This window comes from Ictidomys tridecemlineatus, unplaced genomic scaffold (assembly GCF_052094955.1).
Source record: "Ictidomys tridecemlineatus isolate mIctTri1 unplaced genomic scaffold, mIctTri1.hap1 Scaffold_407, whole genome shotgun sequence".
In the NCBI taxonomy this organism is placed as follows: Eukaryota; Metazoa; Chordata; class Mammalia; order Rodentia; family Sciuridae; genus Ictidomys; species Ictidomys tridecemlineatus.
Genome location: NW_027522643.1, coordinates 1,193 through 8,323, shown reverse-complemented (window position 1 = coordinate 8,323; position 7,131 = coordinate 1,193). Strand labels below are relative to the sequence as shown.

Genomic DNA, 7,131 nt, shown 5'->3' with positions numbered 1-7,131 from the left:
AAATGCCATAGTATGTTCTGAAAGCAGCTTAGTTGTGACAGGCTATTGTTTTGGTTATCATATGATACTCCAAACCAAAAGTGCACCTGTAAGAATAAGGAAAAGAAATTCTGTGTGTGTGTGTGTGTGTGTGTGTGTGTGTGTGTGTGTGTGTGTGTATGTTTATGGACACAGAGTGACTCAGAATTGTTTCCTAGGGTTTTCTTTGTGACAGAGGGAAGCATGGACCCTGGTTAACAGACTTCACCTCAGTTTCCTGGTCTGTGGAAATCCACAATGTTAAATAACAAAGCCATTTCCACATGGTTTTACTCTTTGTACATATCTGGCAGAATAACAATCCCCAGCATACATTACATTTAATTACAGTGCCCGTGAACATGTCACTAACAAACCTTTAGGAAATGGGGCAGTGAATATGTACTGATGCTTCTTTACATCACAAGCATATTCTGACATATTAGCCAGGCCTGGGCCCTGTAGAAGTTATTATTTTAAAGGACCAGGAAACAATTTGAAATCAATTATGAATGCGAGCCCATCGCCTTCACAAAGGCTCTGGCCTCCACTGCAGGTGGCCTTCCCAAGAGAGCGCTGTGCTGCTGTTCTGCTGGCTCCCTTGCTTCTCACTGGGCCTCTGCTTCTGTTTTTGTCCTTGTCTCATCTCTCTCATTTTCTCAGATTTCTTGCTTTTACAGCTTTCTCAGTTTTGTGGATCTACTATAATGAAACTGTGGTCATCCAGAAAACTTTCTGGTGGTGGTGGCTGCTCATAGGATTTGTTGGCTGTGGAACCCTGAGCCCACCCTTTAGCATTTCCCTTGTATGAAGGTTCTTTCTGCTTCTTTTCTCCTCTTTTTCAATCTGCTGAAATGCACATCAAAGGATGCTAGAAATGCCCATCTATAGGAGGAAACCCTTTTATCTTTCTGTAAAGTTCTGAGTCAGTGAGAGAGGAGGTCTGATAATCCAGTCAGCAATACCAGCTTTTCTCATTGCTGCTACTAAAAGATATGACCTGAACAATTTTAGGAGGAAATGTTTATTTAAGGGCTCACGGTTTCAAAGGTCTCAGTCCATATACAGCCATCATGGCGGAAGAGTATGGCAGAGGGAACCAGCCCACATGGTGATCAGGTAACAGAAGAGAGAAAGACTCCTTGCTCCAAATACAAAATATATACCCCATAGCCATACCCCCAATGAACCACTGCCTCTAGTCACACCCCACATGCCTCCAATTACCACTCAGGTAATTCCATCAAGAATTAATTTACTGATTAGATTTAGGTTAAAACCCAATCATTTCTCCTCTAAACCTTGCACTGTCTCACACATGAGCTTTTGGGGGACACCTCACATCTGAACCATAACAACCACTCTCACTCCTTTGCACTCCCTTTGCTGATAAGGAAAGCCACATAAATTGCAGACAGCCATGCTTTGGATTCAACCAAGCCTAACCTTAGAGGATTGAAACACAATAACACATTGGACCCTTTGTATCTACAGTTTCTTTGGCCACAACATGAAAGAATTAGCCGAGAACCCTGCCCTAAGAGGCCTGGACAAACTCATGGAAAACAGGAATATGATTAGGGAAATGCATAATTCAGAGCAAAGTCATCTGCTACAGATCAGATACAGAAATGGTATGAGAATGCAGATTTTAGGTCTGGGTAAAAGTAACAGCTGAAAATGAGTTTAATGCAAGTTCCTGGGGAGAATGATTTGGTTTTATTTGGAGGCACAAGAAAAAGGAAAATTCTTGTTGTAAAGACCAAGCTGACATTTAGAGATGCATGAGAAATGACTTCTAGCCCGCGGGGTGGAACACAACTTCTTAAATGTGATGAACTCTTCCTTTAAAAATGTTTGAGATCAGAAAAACCTCTAAAGCAAGTTAAAAAAAAACAAACTATTTTTAAAAGAATTGCATCTTAGCCAAACACGGTGGTACACACCTGTATCCCAACAGCTTAGGAGGCCGAGGCAGGAGGATTTTGAGTTCAGAGCCAGCCTGAACAAAGTTAAAAAACCTGTATTTATAAACAAAAGAAAACTAATACAGTCAGCCACTGTAGCAAAAAACAAACAAACAAACAAAATAACACCCCTCTTCAACCTGCTGCTAAATTATACCATGGATGGCCACGGATGAAATTTGAAACAAGGGTCAAAAGGATAACTCATCTATATGCTAAGCTGTCCCCAGTCCCTTTCTGGGAAGAGAAGCCCAGAATTATGAAAAAAAGGAAATTTTCTCTCCTTCCTCAACATTTGAAAAACTCACTGCAAAACCAAGCCTTCTCATGGTTTGGCAGAGGAAGGAAAAACTAAGAATGAAATGGGAGGATTTATACATTTGATTCACAAAAAGGAAAAGTTTAGACTAAATGGAGAGGAGATGTTTATCAATACTCCAAATGTATTTTGCTTGTGATGTTCTCCATATTGTGTTTAGAATACAATATGTTGTTGTGGCTAAAGGAAATAAATGCATCTATGTTTATCATTTTGTGCAAAAGTGTTTTCTAGAAAGTCCCAATCTGAGAGTGGCTATCTAGTACAGAAGCAGAGAATCCTAGACTTTCAGACCTTTTAGAGAGAAAACTTTAATCTTCTGTTTGAAACTCTAATTTTTCCTGCCACAGATGCACTATTTAGAACTCTAACTTTATGAATAAATTACTAAAATCTAAACCCTTCATCTATTTTGCATTTGCCTCTCTTCCCAGGAAGGATATGTTCTGTGATTTGTCCTTAGTGCATTCCAGATGGCTCCCAGTGTCCAGGTCACTCCCTTCCACAAACTCATACCCTTTTCTTTCCAACCATACCTTCCAGAATCTTTCTCTGGCTCCCAGGCCTCCAGATTCTTCTACTTTTGACAAAAAAAATAGAGGCCTACCACCTCTTCCAGCCTCTCCAGTTCCTCACAATTTGCCAAAGTTGGTCTTTTCAACTCCCTGAACTGGCATATCTTTATCTAGGAAGCTGCACCACATATACATTAGCAAGGGGTTCTCTGACTTTAATCCACCCAGGCAGGTTCAATTCCTCCTGTCTGGCCCATGCCAATCACAAGGTCATTGTCCAAAGCTGGAGAGGAGCAAAGGAGCTCTGTGTTCTCTCTGGTGCCTGTTGACCTAACTTGCAGGCTTCAACACGGAGCCTTGTACCTGACCCAGCTCCAAAGGAAACATCAAAGTTCTCTGGGTTGTCTTCAATTGTTATGTTCCCTAACCTCTCCATGTTTTGACAAGACCGGAAAAAACAGGAAGTTCACCCTCTTGATTTCATGTCTTAGGTCTCTAGTTTATTTTCTCTGGAAAAGAAATCCCCCTGTTATTTCTAGACAAGCTCATGTTTCTCCTTGCCCCAGTTCTTCCAATTTTCATATGTTCCCTTGACCCCACATCTCAATAAACTCCCCAAAACCCGGGACAGAGGCACCATTTACTCTTCATAATTCAGAGTATACAGTCTCATGTATAATGGACACTGTCTTATTAATTCACCAAACAGTAATGTTGACTCCTCTGAATCACTACAGACTTGTTAAAGAATATGTATAAAAAATGTCATCCTGCAATCTATCTGTACACGTGAAAAAATGAGAATTTATACCCTATTTGAATCAAATGTATGATATGTCAAGATCATTGTATTGTCTTAAGCAACTAATAAAAAAAGAATATGAGCTTTGGATCCAAGTTCAAACCTACCTATATGACCATGGAAACATTTCTCAAGGTTCCTGTGATTTATGTTTCACTTATGCAACCAACCTAATAGGATTACAGATTATATTATTTGATTATACCTGATAATATATGAGTGATCAATAAACAGGTTTACATTATTATCATCAATGAGGACATAGAACTTACCTCAAAAAGTTATTCTGAGATTGTATGAAAAATAACTAAAAAGATCTATCAAATTGCAAGTCATTAATAAGTGTTAGTTGGCTTCTTGTCTTCCGAATGGATATGCTAATATCCATTTTTACCCTGGTAGCAACTTTATAGATTAGTTGAGTAATGTGCTTAATGTGATAATTAACCACAACTGAATATCAATTTGCACTTTATTGGCATATTCAAATAAAGTATCCTCAGAGCTGAAATCATCTAAATTAATTGAATTAACTTTAATTCATTGTGAAATACAGACCAGGAGTGTAGCATATGGCAGCTGATATGGTTATATATTGGAAAGATCTGGGAATTTGCCTTGAAAGATATGTTTTTCAGTTGATGTCAGGCAGGATATACGCCCTCCTCAGTTCCTCATCTGCAAAGTGGAAGTTATAATAGTCCTGGTTCAATTTATTATATTGGGTATTGGCAATTTAAATAGCTGAAAACATGTTTTGTAAAACACTTTATTTAGAAGTTAGTTACTGTTAGGAAAAGGTGGCAATGAGTACAGTTTGAATTATACAGAGAGATTTAGAAAATAAGATTAGAACTACAAATAAATCTCTAATATTATTTTGTTCATATCAGAGTCCTTATCTAGCCCTTCCTGGTGGAAAGAAGATAATTTACGACACAAACCAACTACCAAGTTATTAAAGGATAATTTTTAGAATAAGATATGATAAAGACTCTCATACAAAGATAAAATAAAATGCCATCAAAGATTTTTATTTAACTCATCCATTGATAAGGGAAGCAATATGGTGTCACAACTGACAAAGGAGAATTGAATGAAACCCAGGTTTACATGAAGTAAAGAAAGGCTAAAATGAGTTTATCAATACATGTGAACACTGGGCTACCCACAGAGCAAACATGATGGCACTCCACCAGATACAGTGGATTGGATTTGTTATGTGGCATAACCATTAGCATTAATGTAAATTTTATACAACTTAGTTACAGAATAGTTTAAAGAGAATGAAAGGAAAATATAATCTGTGTAGAAAAGTTAATCAGAAACCCATGGAATGATGTCTCTCCAACCTGTCCTGTCAGAGTTATTCAGTAAGGTAACCCAATAACTAATTCATTATTAGAGTCACTGCTGAACACTGTGTTTGGGGAACAGACTGAGATGGGGAACCAATGTGTCTCATGTATCAAAACCTCAAGATGCTTCAATTTTGATTAGGAAGACATGAAAAGTGAAGAAATAACAGATATTCCCACCTAATTTTTTTCTCTCCTTTCAATGATGACCTCCTTGAAAATGTGAAAGTTCCCCCTAATTTAAAGCTATTTAATGCACATTCATAAAAAATCTGGCTGTGACTTTCAGACTAAGCAGCAACCGAGATTCTTTGTGAATGGCCCTCTTCCTCCCCTTGTACCTCCACCCCTTGGGCCATAACGTTTTATTAGCAAGACAGGGGCAGAGTTGTGGTAAGGCCCCTGACTTCTCCACTCTAAGGCCCCTTCCTAGGGGAATTCTCCTGCAGGAGGGTTGGAACCCAGAAGCCTGTGCACTCATATGTTGAGCTGGTTGGACAGATTGTTGTAGTTGGCTCCCAGTCCTCTAGCAGGCTCTGGTAGGTGGCTCCTACTGAGACTAGACATCCATGTGCTGCTGGTACTCATGGTTCTTCCACTTGGTATCAGAATGCATGTTACCTATCTGGGCTTCCGTGCTACTGATCACCACCTGAGTCTGCCCAGTTGCAATTCCTGGGCTCCAAAGTGGGCCTTGGTCTCTGCCAGTGTGCCTTCCAGAGTTTTTCAGGCTGAGCTATTAATAAGGTTTAATTTCAAAACCCTGTAGGGTACTCACAGGTCAGTGACCTCAGACTTGGTCATCTGGAGCAAGCGAGCTCCAGGTTCAGCTCTTTGGTCCAACTCATAAACCAGGCTTAAGTATCCTTCTGGTTCTCAGCCATGACTTCATATTGGCTTCTCAAGTCTTTCAGAGTGTTGGCTAGCTCAACGCCTGGGAAGAATCTCTACACTGACTTGGCTACCACCTGGCCCTCAGAGAACAAATTTCCTCCCCACGGTTCTTCTTCAGGCAGGCAGGCTCCTCTTTCAGGTCTTTGATCTGCATCTCCAGTTGCTCCTCACCCATGTCAGCTTGTCCAGCACTCGGTGCAGGCCGTTGATGTCATCCTTGACACTCAGTTGCAATTCCTGCTCTGCCTCAAACATAGTTTGGAAGTCATCTGAAGCCATACAGGCATTGTCAATCTGCAAGAAAATCTTGGAATTCTCAATGGTGGCACCTAGAATGTTGTCCCTCAGGTCCTTGAAATGGTAACTGTATTTGCAAGAGGGGCTGGCCCCTGCATCTTGTATCAGTTAAGGATTTTTACCTTCAGTTCACCCTTTGCCTGCTCTAGGCTGTGCACCTTGTTCATCTTGGAGGCCAGGCCATTGTTGAAGTTCTCCATTGTGATCTTCTATTTACCCACCAGAAATTGCTTACCCAGGATGCGCATATAGCTGCCACTTTAGCTGTCACCATAGCTCCCAAAGGAGGAAGAGGACAGTAAGTGTCAATGGACACAGATCCACCACAGCCACCTGAACCCTGGTGGATAGTAGGTGTGTAAAAAAGGCATCACCAGCTCCAAATTGCATACTTTGCATGAGGTAGCCAAGGACTGGGGACAGATGTAGGAAGTCATAGCAAGGCAAAGATCATGAGCAATACTGATCTATGGAGCTGCAGACTGAAGAAGAAATTGATTGTAAGGTATGTCAAAGCTATGGGGAATCACAATAGAGGAAGAGGCTGCACATGGTGCCCTTTGGCTGCTGAAAGACAGCCATCTTACCCATTGGGGAGTGGAGGGGGTTGGAGAGAGGGAGGGAGGGGGCAATTTGTGGCCCTTAGTTTGGTTTTTATTATCACTACCACCATCATTATTGCCACTAGACTTATCAACAGCAAATGTAGATAATGAACGCCTGTCATAAAGCTTGAAGCACCTGTGAAATCAGTGGAATCATATTGAAAGTGTCTGTTTATTTCAGGCAAAACTACAATGGGGAATAAAAGACATCAGATAAAATATTGTGACTGTGTTTAGCTGGACCATTTCCAATCATTTTCAAATAAGTTTTCTAAGTTCTGATAAAGTAAATAAAATGACAATACACTTTATAAAAATGTAGCATATTTTAAATCCATTTAATAAAATTGGAAACA

General features: G+C 40.2%; 1 pseudogene; it reads right to left on the bottom strand.

The window, feature by feature from the left end:
* Positions 1 to 5,538: 5,538 nt before the first annotated feature.
* Positions 5,539 to 6,379, bottom strand: LOC120888576 (keratin, type I cytoskeletal 19 pseudogene; annotated as a pseudogene).
* Positions 6,380 to 7,131: the final 752 nt, after the last annotated feature.